At 37.3% G+C, this 13,617-nt stretch overlaps 1 protein-coding gene across 3 annotated transcripts in view; it reads left to right on the top strand.

Moving 5' to 3' along the window:
• The window catches only part of LOC134671404 (amyloid-beta-like protein), a 215,766-nt gene that overhangs the window by 161,683 nt on the left and 40,466 nt on the right, over nucleotides 1-13,617 (top strand). The gene's annotated exons all lie outside the window — the stretch shown is intronic.

The raw sequence follows: 13,617 nt of genomic DNA on the forward strand, positions 1-13,617 counted from the left end.
GCTATTTGGACTGTTGGCAGGCTCGTCAGTGGCCACCTTAAGAAAGTTGTGCGTATTCACGCGTATGTACTGGCACTTTAAATAGGAGAAGAAGTTTTAACATGAATTTTAAATAATCAGTGACGATATTTTATTTATTATTATTTATTTATTTATTAACATAAAAATATACATCTTATACAATTACAGTGTCCCACAAAACAGTTTACACGGTTTGACTGTGGGATCGTGCAGTCTCTACTCTATTATACTAGAAAAAAAAAGTTAACATCTATCATTACTAATAATGCTCATCAGCAATTGCTATACGCGATTTACGAGGTAACTACGCAGCTTTTTACCAAACATAACACTTACAACCAATTATTCATATAAAAAATGTAACCAAGATATATAAACACAGTAATTTTAATTAAGAAGCCCCTTACTTCCAATTGCTCTCCGATACACGATATTGTAGCAGCGATAAAGGGAACAATACACTGAAAGCAATACGGCGCTCGTAAATCTGGTCTGACGTTAGATGTGCCGTGATACGAGCTCCCGTGAATAATACAAATCAATCAGTATACTGCTCCTACAATGTTGACGGATGTAACCTACTTTATTTACTATCATACGCTATTTACTATTCTTTTTGAAGTAGAATAATCGTTCTCATGTAATGAACATATACCAACATAAATTAAATATTTAGGCCGTAATAGGCTTCCAAATAACAATTAAGCTATTTATGTTACAAACTTAAAAAAACTTTTCTATAATACCATTATGCTATGTTTATTGCAAGTAGGGCTAACTGATAACATAGTTATCCAAGTATTTATACATATTTACAACTTGCTTTAATTACGACTATACATTATTGGTTTAGCTGTAGATTAGGAGTACACATTCAAAATGGGTTACTTACCATGAATTGCGCCAACTTCATAAAAAGAGACCTGTCATCAATGCTCTTGTGTATATGTAAAACAGAACCGGAGCCTTATGCTTGCCGCCCATTACAGGGATAGAAATTGGCTATTTCCTGCTACCTTGGAGGCAAACGCAATTTACTTTTACGTAAGCTTTTTGCCCGTAAACTACGTAAATATATGGTAAACTAATGGAGGCGAAATAGCACTGTACCACGTATCTTGATTGTTATGGCGATGTGTGACCATTTTATTCATGGTCTATTATGAGAATGGGGACTCAGACATATTTATAAGCATTGTAAATTAGTTTTCTTGCATCGGACGTCCTCGGTCTTCTATTCTCAATATTATACAGCATATTCGAACTTACATTACGATGTCAATTTGATGAAATATATTAATATCCCGCTCGGGCTAAGGCTTAATCAGATACTCATTTCTTGTTTTGATTATGGTTATGAATATGCGTGACATTTCTGGTGAAGATCATATTCATAACCGTTTCATTTGATGACATTGCTATTTGAATTGAACCTAAGAGTATGAATTGACCTCCTGTACGAACAATTACGAGCGAAATGCATGTGCAAATGATCATGATGATCAAAATGTCATCACTTTAATATCACAATGTAGTAAGCTCCAATCGGTTTCTAACTGCCCGATTCGAACTTTCAGATACACAATTAAGTAATAGATCTATAGAAACGATATGGATTAGATGTGTCAGTGTCAAAAGTGACGTTTTTGTTTGAAGAAACGTCACATTTGACACTGACATATCTAATCCGTATCGTTTCAAGATCTATTACTTAACCTATCTTAAAGTTGGAATCGTCAGTCAATACTTAGGAGCTGCGATCCTTGTTCTGGTTCAGTAGGTCTCCATTGAGGTTCAGAGGGGTAGCGCAGTGGAAATAATGGGGATCCAAAGATCCCAAGCTCAAAGAGCCGGGTATAGTTCAGTCTGGGTAATTTCAAATTAATTACTTTTATTTTTGATTTTTTTGCAAGTTATGATTTACTAGTATGAGAAAGTTATTGCCACTAAACGCAAGTCATCATCATCATCATCATCATCTCAGCCATAAGACGTCCACTGCTGAACATAGGCCTCCCCCTTATGGGATATGTGCATGCCATAATCGCCACGCTTGGCAGGCGGGTTGGCGATCGCAGTCGAGTACACCGAATTTGAGGGACGCTGCTGCCCGTCCAACGGTGGTCTTGGACGTAGTTTAAGGACATACCCGGGTCCAAGTAAACTCGCGAAAAACAATAATCAATGTGCAAATGGGCTCCAATGTGTGAATGTCAAACCAAATTGCACCCGTGAAACCGGGATAAAATATGCTACATCAAGTAGATACGTTTGTGCGAATAACTAAGTACTGCGTCCATATAGCTTCGTGGCAGAAGGCAATTCAATTACCGCGATATATCGCCTCTATCAGATCAGATCCGGCTATAAATTTAGGCTTTACACGTAAAACCTACATTTAATCTTTCCGCGGCTGTGTTAAATGATGCTGTATTTACTGAATAGCTATTTGACTAGCTTTAATAAAGCTCAGCAAAAAATTATACCGTTAAATAAGTTTTAGCTCTTATCGCAAATATATAATTGTATATAAGTAAGTACCTACTAACAAATTATTTTCAGCATTATTTTACAAGTTAGGTATTTTTAGGCTTTGACTCTATTTGTGTTAACAAAAAAAAAATGCGTCATAAAAGCGTTATATTACTAAGCATTTTGTTTATTAAAAGAAAATTATAATTTCTCAATGTTATGAGTAGGTTAACAATAACATTTTTGTTGTTTTTCTAGAAAATTTACGTAAATTGATACCAGACCTATAACAGATTTTCTTAATAATGCTCAAAAATAAATATTGCTCTACGAAGTATTCTCAAGAACATTCTAAGCAGAGGTTTTATATAATTATTCAAGTTTGTTCAATATTCATTAAGCGTCAGGTTTGTATTCATAACACGAATTTGTCAAAATATGGGATGGATGGAACTTATTTGAATAATTTAGAACTGGGCTTTGCGTAGTTAAATGCCTAAAATTCCACTTACTATGCAAACACGGGACATGTGGAGGTTTTTAATTATTAGGAAAAAATGCATAATGTAAAAAAAACACTACCAATTACAATTATGTTGAGCAAAAAAGCAGCTAAAAAACTTAAGCAGAAAAAAAACATCGTTTGAAATTGAATATTTTGACGTGTATTATAAAAATACAAAGAATATCTTGAAATCTCTTTAGAGCAAGCGTGAGAGACTTATCGTTTTCGAATACGTTTCTTTTTAGGGTTCCGTACCCAAAGGGTAAAACGGGACCCTATTACTAAGACTTCGCTGTCCGTCCGTCCGTCCGTCCGTCCGTCTGTCACCAGGCTGTATCTCACGAACCGTGGTAGCTAGACAGTTGAAATTTTCACAGATGATGTATTTCTGTTGCCGCTATAACAACAAATACTAAAAACAGAATAAAATAAAGATTTAAATGGGGCTCCCATACAACAAACGTGATTTTTGACCAAAGTTAAGCAACGTCGGGAGTGGTCAGTACTTGGATGGGTGACCGTTTGTTTTTTTGCTTTTTTTTGTTTTTTTTTGCATTATGGCACGGAACCCTTCGTACGCGAGTCCGACTCGCACTTGTTTACTACTCAATCACTGCTATAAGCTACGCGCATTACGGTACAGGTTAGCCTCAGTAGTTTTCACGGAGCTCGGTTCTCAATAATTTGTACTGGTTTTGATATGACCTTGACGATCGTCTTGGTAATTGGCGTGCATCTGACGCACGACTTCTTCATTACGCATGTACCAATCTTCGAGGTGGTGTCGAAATAAGATCAAAGCCGTAACAAATTGGGAAATTTGAATCGGACTCAATGTGTTGTGTATAATTAGTGCTGAATATGCTTAATAAACACGAATGTTTTAATGACAGTTACCAAAAAATACGAACCCATTAAGTACATCAAAAAAATAAACGGAACGAGAAAAACTTTTATCGAAAAATGTATCATTTTATGGCTTTACGATATCTTTCTTCTCCAGTCGAGAAAAACCCAGCTAATAGCCGTCCGCTCCCAAGCTGTACTTATAAATAACACCGTCTCGCAATAAATAAAGAAAATAATGCTCATTTTTTTCTAAAATTATTCTGTGGCCGTAGCTTATTTATAAAACAGTTTATGCAAAGTAAAATGGGCCTTATCATTGAATAAATTAAGGCTGAAATAGGTAATAAGCGATGGATGGAAGGGTGGGCGCCAGGCGGAAGGAATACGCGGGCCTCGGGGGCCTGAAGTCACAGACAAGTCATCCTCCAGACTGTGCATACTCGTAGTAGCGAAACCCCTCTGAAACAAATATACGGTAGTTTTACTCCAGTTTCGAGTCAAGTGTCTTTGTCTGACGCTCGTGTTTTTGAACAGACATATCACGGTGCGGGACTCGCTCACCTCGTCCCCCGCACCCTTGTATTTTTGGCAGCATCTGTTTCATGAAATATTTGCTTTAAGCTCCGTCTAGAGGATTCCTAGTCTATGTCTGAGGTGCGGAATGGTAATGCCGAGGACGGAGATTATGTCTTGCAGACTCCGTGAGCCTGACTCAGATTTAACCGCTTCTGATGGTTTTGATACGACTTTGATGATTGGGGCGCGAAATGCGCTATGCACGCACAACTTTCACTTCATTTTGCATGCACCAAACAGCGTGAGCGATGTTCAAGGTCATATCAAAATAAAATCTAAAGTTAAGTTAGTTAAGTAAATTGGGTAAATCTGATTATGAATGAAGCGCGCACAGAGCTCAGAGATTTACACTTACATTTACATTACATAGGCGCTATTTCTTGTAAAATACTTCGTTATCACTCAGTTGCTTGTTACCTTATTTTTTATAACAAAATACTTATCGATATTAAACTTTCGTGAGACATATTTTAAATTGTTTATACGACAACGGTTTCACTCACTTGAATTTTTAGTCGCTATTGGCGACATGTTTCGGGCCCGTCGGGGGTCCTTCCTCAGGCTCGAGTGCTCGCGGCGGCTGCAACTCGTGCACTGATCGCGCCGCTCGCCTCGTCGCTCGTTGCGCGCGCGCTGACAGAGCGGGGGCGGGGGGCGCGGTGCACTCCGGCACCGGAGTTGTCAGGTCAAGGTCTGGTAGGGCGGCTGCATCGACTGGCATCAAGCACACTGCACTCACTATGTCCACGCGATCGTCACAACGCACATCCCGCCTAATACCAGGAATTATAGGCTTCCATGCAGGTGGCAACATCCAGCCTCCGTCTCGATTGAAATTAGGTCGGCGTCCAATTTCAATCGCCTCGCGAATCTTACGCGGCACAAAACATTTCTCCCGTACTAGTAATCTCGCTCTATCGAATCGAATGAAATGGGACGCGCCTGTATCGTACGCGTGCTCTGCCACCGCTGAATTCCTGGTATCCATGTTCTTTACGCTGCGTATGTGTTCCGACAACCTCGTGGAGACATTCCTTCCAGTCTCACCCACGTACGCCCTACCACAGTCACAAGGTATCTCGTATACCCCCGGGTTCCCCAGCGGGTCCTTGTCCTTTGGAGAGCGCAGCATCTGTCTGACCTTGGTATGGGGACGGAAGATTGTCCTAATGCTAAACCTCCGGCGTAATAGGCGTCCAATTCTATCCGTTACCCCCTTAATGAAAGGCAAGAAGACAGGTGCTCTGTCGACCGTTTGTGCTCGCCGTGATGTACCCATACTTGCCGCTCGCTGACTCTGTCTCCAATTGTACCCATTCCTTTCTAATACTTGCCTTACATGCTGCAGCTCACCTTGCACGTACTGCGGGTCACAGAGCCGTAAAGCCCTATTGATGAGCGCGCGTGGAACGGAAGACAAGTGTGCGGGGTGATGGTGTGAGTCAGCTTGCAGGTACCGATCAGTGTGTGTAGACTTACGATACACTTTATGAGTCAACCGGCCATGCTCGTCCCGCTGCACCAAGACATCCAGAAAAGGGAGTCCACGGGACCCGTTACTCGTCCACCTGAACGAGCGGCATGCCAAGATTAAGTTCACCATTGAGAAGGAGTGCAATGGGGCACTCCCTTTTCTGGATGTCTTGGTGCAGCGGGACGAGCATGGCCGGTTGACTCATAAAGTGTATCGTAAGTCTACACACACTGATCGGTACCTGCAAGCTGACTCACACCATCACCCCGCACACTTGTCTTCCGTTCCACGCGCGCTCATCAATAGGGCTTTACGGCTCTGTGACCCGCAGTACGTGCAAGGTGAGCTGCAGCATGTAAGGCAAGTATTAGAAAGGAATGGGTACAATTGGAGACAGAGTCAGCGAGCGGCAAGTATGGGTACATCACGGCGAGCACAAACGGTCGACAGAGCACCTGTCTTCTTGCCTTTCATTAAGGGGGTAACGGATAGAATTGGACGCCTATTACGCCGGAGGTTTAGCATTAGGACAATCTTCCGTCCCCATACCAAGGTCAGACAGATGCTGCGCTCTCCAAAGGACAAGGACCCGCTGGGGAACCCGGGGGTATACGAGATACCTTGTGACTGTGGTAGGGCGTACGTGGGTGAGACTGGAAGGAATGTCTCCACGAGGTTGTCGGAACACATACGCAGCGTAAAGAACATGGATACCAGGAATTCAGCGGTGGCAGAGCACGCGTACGATACAGGCGCGTCCCATTTCATTCGATTCGATAGAGCGAGATTACTAGTACGGGAGAAATGTTTTGTGCCGCGTAAGATTCGCGAGGCGATTGAAATTGGACGCCGACCTAATTTCAATCGAGACGGAGGCTGGATGTTGCCACCTGCATGGAAGCCTATAATTCCTGGTATTAGGCGGGATGTGCGTTGTGACGATCGCGTGGACATAGTGAGTGCAGTGTGCTTGATGCCAGTCGATGCAGCCGCCCTACCAGACCTTGACCTGACAACTCCGGTGCCGGAGTGCACCGCGCCCCCCGCCCCCGCTCTGTCAGCGCGCGCGCAACGAGCGACGAGGCGAGCGGCGCGATCAGTGCACGAGTTGCAGCCGCCGCGAGCACTCGAGCCTGAGGAAGGACCCCCGACGGGCCCGAAACATGTCGCCAATAGCGACTAAAAATTCAAGTGAGTGAAACCGTTGTCGTATAAACAATTTAACAAAATACTTTTGTAAACAGGGTCATACACTACATCAATTACACCCAGATATTGCAGTACAGAAAATTAATAGTTGTCTTCCCGAAAATTAAGGATAAGTCGTAGTCATAGTCCTAGTTTTTTCCTGTGCTGTCAAAAAGTCAGGGACTGAGTTTAAACCTAAAACTCAGTCCCTGACTTTTGGGAACGAGACAGGGAAATTTGAATCTGGACCTGTTTATGGGTCGCAACAAATGTGGACGCAACGACAGTTAGTTTGCAACTTTGCAGTCTCAAATTAAAGTATGTACAAACAACAACACTCTTAACTGTACATCCGTGGAGCTTATTATGCACTAAATTAATTACTGTCTTTCTTTAGCCCAATGGTTGACTGGTAGAGAATGCCTTAAGGCGTTAAGTCCGCCAATTGTACTCTTTTTTTGTAAATTTGTGCAATAAAGTTTAAATAAATAAATTACAAAAGGCATAAGGTCAACCGATGGACAGTTAACAGTGTGGGCAATGGTATAGAAATAGAAATAGAACTATATTTATTTGCCATTAAATGTGGTATACAATGGTGTCGCAATGTATTGGGAACGCATATGTACCAAGATCCGTACCTACTAAATACTACCGCGAGTAGTCTTATTATGATCCATTTTATGGTAAGTGATCTGTGACCAAAGGATGACGGGCACGGCACCTATTCTAATAGGAATGGCCGGTGTCTCCAATAAGGATTTCCTTCAAATTTTGCAGACATTGTGACCTTTATTTAACCTTTGTTTATTTGATTTCCATTTCAAGTTATTGGCTTAACTTGATGGCGACAAAGAAATGAATAAACATTTACCGATTATTTGTGTTTTAGAGCGAAAAAATTTAACACACGCACGTTTTGATATTCTTTTGATACATGATACAGATAAAGGAATAACTATGTATCTCCATTGCATTGAAAAAAGATTGTGGTAAAAAGATGAAAAGTATTTTTAAATTGGGCCATTTACTTTTACTTACCTAAATATATCCATAAAAAAGGTACAAATAACTCATTGATGTTGAATTCTAACAGTCGACTTAAAAATATATTAAACATTTATTATTTTATTACAAATATATAGCAAATATCTATTAAGACATTAGGAGTTAACTAACGTCAGCATTATAAAACTATGTTTTTTCTAATACCTACAAAATAAGCCGCAATAACAAATTACGCAGATACGCATGTTATTTTTAGTCAGCCGTATCGCACGCATGCCACAAATATAAAGACAATAGGGAAGTTTCCTCTACTTAAAATAAATTATTCACACCGTGGACGAAATAAAGCAGATAATTATTATAAATACGGAACTATATATTTCCGTATTTCTAATAATTATCTGCTTTATTTCGTTCGTATAGCAGTTATTTTTAGCAACAATTTCTATTCAATAAATCGGGTAGAAATATAAAAAGTAGGTGAGTTGACCGTGACGTCACTATACTCATTTTTATATAAATTCCATATTAGCAAATCGTTTCGACAGTCCTAAAAAAGCCGATTTGACTAGTAGGAAAGTAGCCTATCTTAAAAACTCCAGACATCTCACTTTGTCAGTAGCTGACACACAGCATTAACCTCAGATTCCTGTGCCCCCATAAAAAGGTTCGATTCCGAACCCTCCTTTTTTACCCCTCCCTATGGGTGGGGGCAAAGATGCGCGCGCCTCTAAAATCAATACGACCGTGTTACGCACAAATACGGGCCGGTGTCACGGTCACATTTATAATTACTGGGGTGAAGTGTGATATGATATTGTTAATTTGTATAAATATATTTATATATGCATAATATATACAGCGAATTTATTTTACATTTATTTATAGGGTGGGACATTTCTAGAGACTGAGCTGAAAGGATAGTGTTATCTAAGTGATCTAAAATAGAGTTATTATAATCGTAAGATTAACAATAAACAAAATCATTAAAATGTAATATTTTTATATCAGTGACAACTCTACAATTTTATTTATATTTTAAATTGACATATGACTGTAATGTCATTCATCGGATCTACTCTTGTTAGGGTTAAAACAAACAGATTTATGCACTAATGTTTAACAAACTGTATCTCAAAATCTATATAAGGGTTCCGTTTTTTGCCATTTGGCTACGGAACCCTAAAAATGGTTAGAAATATTAACATGATTAATAAGTGAAAAATAAAGTACATAGCCTAAACAATTAAATCCCTGTTTGCATAAAATCCTCCATTCTGTTATCTGTAGGTAGCATCCCTATATTTTGTGCGATTGCGATACACTGATATCAAAGCTGGATTTCTCACATACATATTTTACACAATATCTCGATGGTATAGTGTGCAATGTAAACACAACAAAAATAGTTATTAAAATTGAACTATGTACTCTGTAAAAAGTTATGCGTGGTCATACATAAAAAAATATATATATACGCGTCGACTTGAGAACCTCCTTCGTTTTTTCGTCGGTTAAAAAATATAGAATAATTTTGTTAAATAAAGTGAAATAAATTGAACCGACACATTTCCAAAGTAAAGAAAAGACAAAACACTCTAGCCATTATTTCCCCGAGAATAACTAACGTATTCTCGAAACTCTGAAAAAAAAACAGTAAACAATTGTTTTAAAAGGTCGGTGAGCCGCATTTGATACTCTTGGTATAATATCTCATAGCACAGGCGGCCGCGGGCTATGGTAGTCATGACAGCCACCTGTTTTACTTTACACCATCCAACTATAAACTTTTTAAATAGAGAATCCCCATGTAAGTTAATTTAGATCATACATATTTAATTATTTGCTAAAAAAAATTACCCATTATCAGTAATCTGTAGCCACTTTCGAATTTTCCCTAGTATTTAATTAAGGTTCTGGATTTTTTCAGTTTTCGGTAAAAGAGAAACAATATTTCCATTCAAAAATGCTGGGATTTTACCCGTTTGTAAATTATTAATAAGTAATTATGTATAATTAAAAATACCTAGCGAACGCTGTTGGGTTAAATGAGTTAATGCGTTTTATTTATTATTTATTTACATTTAAACGTGTACATTTAAGCCGCATCGGAAATTCGTTTCCAATATTGTTTTAAAGTAAATTGAACGGTAATCTCCATCACGCTTTAATCATCTGTAAAATAATGGACGTAAAACTGATATAGGCTATCCGCTGCCGCCGTCGCCCTGATGTGGCATTCCGATTTTAAGCAAATACAATACAAATGCAATATAAGTACCTACTGTATTACACACTTAAAGTGGCCACTGGCCTTCCAACAATCCAAATAGGGTGGCTGCAATCCAAAATCGGTCCGTGAATGTCAAAAACGTACAATGTTTAATATTAGGATGCCGTCCATTTGGATGAATCCATTGTAACGGCATCCATTTGGAAGGCTCGTCAGTGGCCTGCTTTAAACAGAAGATACTGACGGCCGGTCTGGCCTAGTGGGTAGTGACACTGCCTGTCACTGTTGTCTGAGTACCCACAACACAAGCCTTCTTGAGCTTACTGTGGGACTTAGTCAATTTGTGTAAGAAATAGTAAGAATGTCCCATAATATTTTTTTATTATTTATTTCTTTACTTTTTAAGACGAAACAGGAGCTGAGATTTAAATATTTCAGGTAAATATACCCGTCTCGCTAACGGAAGCGGCTCTCTAATCCTAAATCTAGTGCGATAAGGACAAGGCGAAAAATCCTGCGTAAAAATCTTTCGTACTCGACTGTTTCCTCCTCCAAAACTTAACCAATCGAAATCAAATTTGGAAATCTAAATGATTATGAAATTATCTGTGTCGGACCGTTTTTCTTTTTTGGTTAATTGATATCAGTTTTGAATAACACGCCTCTCATTGCGGCATAGTCAATTAGGCCATTTTGGTTATTTTTGAAAGGGCTCTAGCGCCTTAAAAAACAAAAATATTAAAAAAGCAAAACGGTCCGACACAGGTCCGAGATGACAATATTAATCTGTGTTGAATAAATTGCTCTAGCTTCAAAACCCACGGAAGAAACAGTCGAGTACGTTTGTATGGAGAAATGACCACTCCCGTTGGCTCTTAAGAAAGAAAACAGCACCACACGTAGAGGAAAACGAGATGCGGTCTTACAAAAATACATTTTGGTTTGATATTGATTTGTCATGATAAAAATTACTCTCACTACTTGCTTTCAGTATGGATGAGATGCACTGAAATAAATATTATATCAAAGCGAGATTATTAAAGTTCGAATGCCTCCCTCGGCCATTGTTCTCGGTAAATAGGTCCATAATATGTTGTAATAGCCTTTAAATCGAATTAGTATCGTCGTTTCGTGACTAAAACTATCAAATCTAGTCTATAGTGTTTATCTTGTACCGCACATAATTAATTTTATATGCAGTGTGTAAAATAACTAAAACCATTTAATCAAACTATGTACTTAAGTTAATGTTTAGGTCATAAATATGAGAATGGTACCTATTTTATTTTACACCGGACACTTTTCGCGACAGGTTTAAAAATATTTTTTCTATTATTTTGTTGTTTCTTTAAAATCTTATTCAGAACTAAATGGCACTTGACAGACAGGCGTCAAACTTTATGACGTAGTTAGAATTTCCGCCTAGTTATAAATAAATAATATATATTACGCATGCGCGTGATTATAATATCGACTATTATATTAAGTCATTTTAATTACCTAAGACATCTATAAACAATACTCTAATTCTCTACAAAATTAACCAATTTTAACAGGTGGTTTCTGTAGATTTACATACTGTACCTATAGAAAAAGCTAGACTAAAGAAGAACCTTTTGACCATGATCAAAATTAAGCAATATAATGTAAACCTTTCTTAGTCAAAATCAAAGACTACACAGCCAAGATTTATTGATTGTATAAAATTTAAATACAGTCGTCCTTTGAATTTTATGTTGATGGTGTACGTATGTCTCCATAATTTAACACGTGCGGTAAATCTGGTTGATGTCTGACAGATCAACCACATAACATACATAATATCGGGGGCTTCTTATTTTTAACAAGCTTTTATTAGGTCGACCTGTATAAATAAATAAATAAATAAATAAATAAATAAATAAATAAATAAATAAATAAATAAATAAATAAATAAATAAATAAATAAATAAATAAATACATAAATAAATAAATAAATAAATAAATAAATAAATAAATAAATAAATAAATAAATAAATAAATAAATAAATAAATAAATAAATAAATAAATAAATAAATAAATAAATAAATAAATAAATAAATAAATAAATAAATAAATAAATAAATAAATAAATAAATAAATAAATAAATAAATAAATAAATAAATAAATAAATAAATAAATAAATAAATAAATAAATAAATAAATAAATAAATAAATAAATAAATAAATAAATAAATAAATAAATAAATAAATAAATAAATAAATAAATAAATAAATAAATAAATAAATAAATAAATATTATAGGACATTCTTACACAGATTGACTAAGTCCCACAGTAAGCTCAAGAAGGCTTGTGTTGTGGGTACTCAGACAACGATATATATAATATACAAATACTTAAATACATAGAAAACACCCATGACTCAGGAACAAATATCTGTATCATCATACAAATAAATGCCCTTACTGGGATTCGAACCCAAGACCATCGGCTTCGCAGGCAGGGTCACTACCCACTAGGCCAGACCGGTCGTCTGTATGTAACTAACTATGTAATGGAATCTAAGGTAACTAATTTAACCATCTTCCAAGGATCATAGCGTAATGAAAATGGGCAGCTGTATGTAGTTCTGATGACAATACAATAATATGGTACTTTCGAACTGATCTGATGATGGAGACAGTAGGTGGCCATAGGCACTCTGTGCTGAAACAACGAAACCCAATTGTGTTAAGGGTTTTTAGAATTGTCTCGATGAGTATTAGTTGTCGGTCGTAAGAAAAGTACAGTCAGCGATAAAAGCTTGTGCCAAAAAAGAAATTTTTGCCAAAAACTTATTTTCTTAGACTACACAATCTATACACATCTTACCATGGAATATTTGGTCAAAGAAACGAATATTTGGATTCACTTTATCGAAGTATGCTGTATTTCGTCGTAATCAAAGCCGATTGTATCGATAATCGTATATTGCAATAAAGCCTGATTGTTAACTTAATTGACGAAAAGAGAAGAATGTTATGAAGGTCGCTAGATCCAATTAATTTAACCGAAATATTCAGAACAAAACCCCTCCCGGCCGAGACGTGATTAAAATGACAAAAAGTTCCATTAACCCGCAGATACGGGGAACGATAAAGCTTTTTACACACAAGAGGAAGTAGAAGATAAGGAAGTAAAGAAATCTTTGAGATTTATTTGATGTAGGTAATTTTTTTTATTTAATAGTAGGTAAGTATGTCTCTTTGTTACGTTTTGTCGGCTGAACCAGTGAGTTGTTTTTGTACTTTATTTTTATAGATCCATTA

Source organism: Cydia fagiglandana, chromosome 15 (assembly GCF_963556715.1).
Source record: "Cydia fagiglandana chromosome 15, ilCydFagi1.1, whole genome shotgun sequence".
Taxonomy (NCBI): domain Eukaryota; kingdom Metazoa; phylum Arthropoda; class Insecta; order Lepidoptera; family Tortricidae; genus Cydia; species Cydia fagiglandana.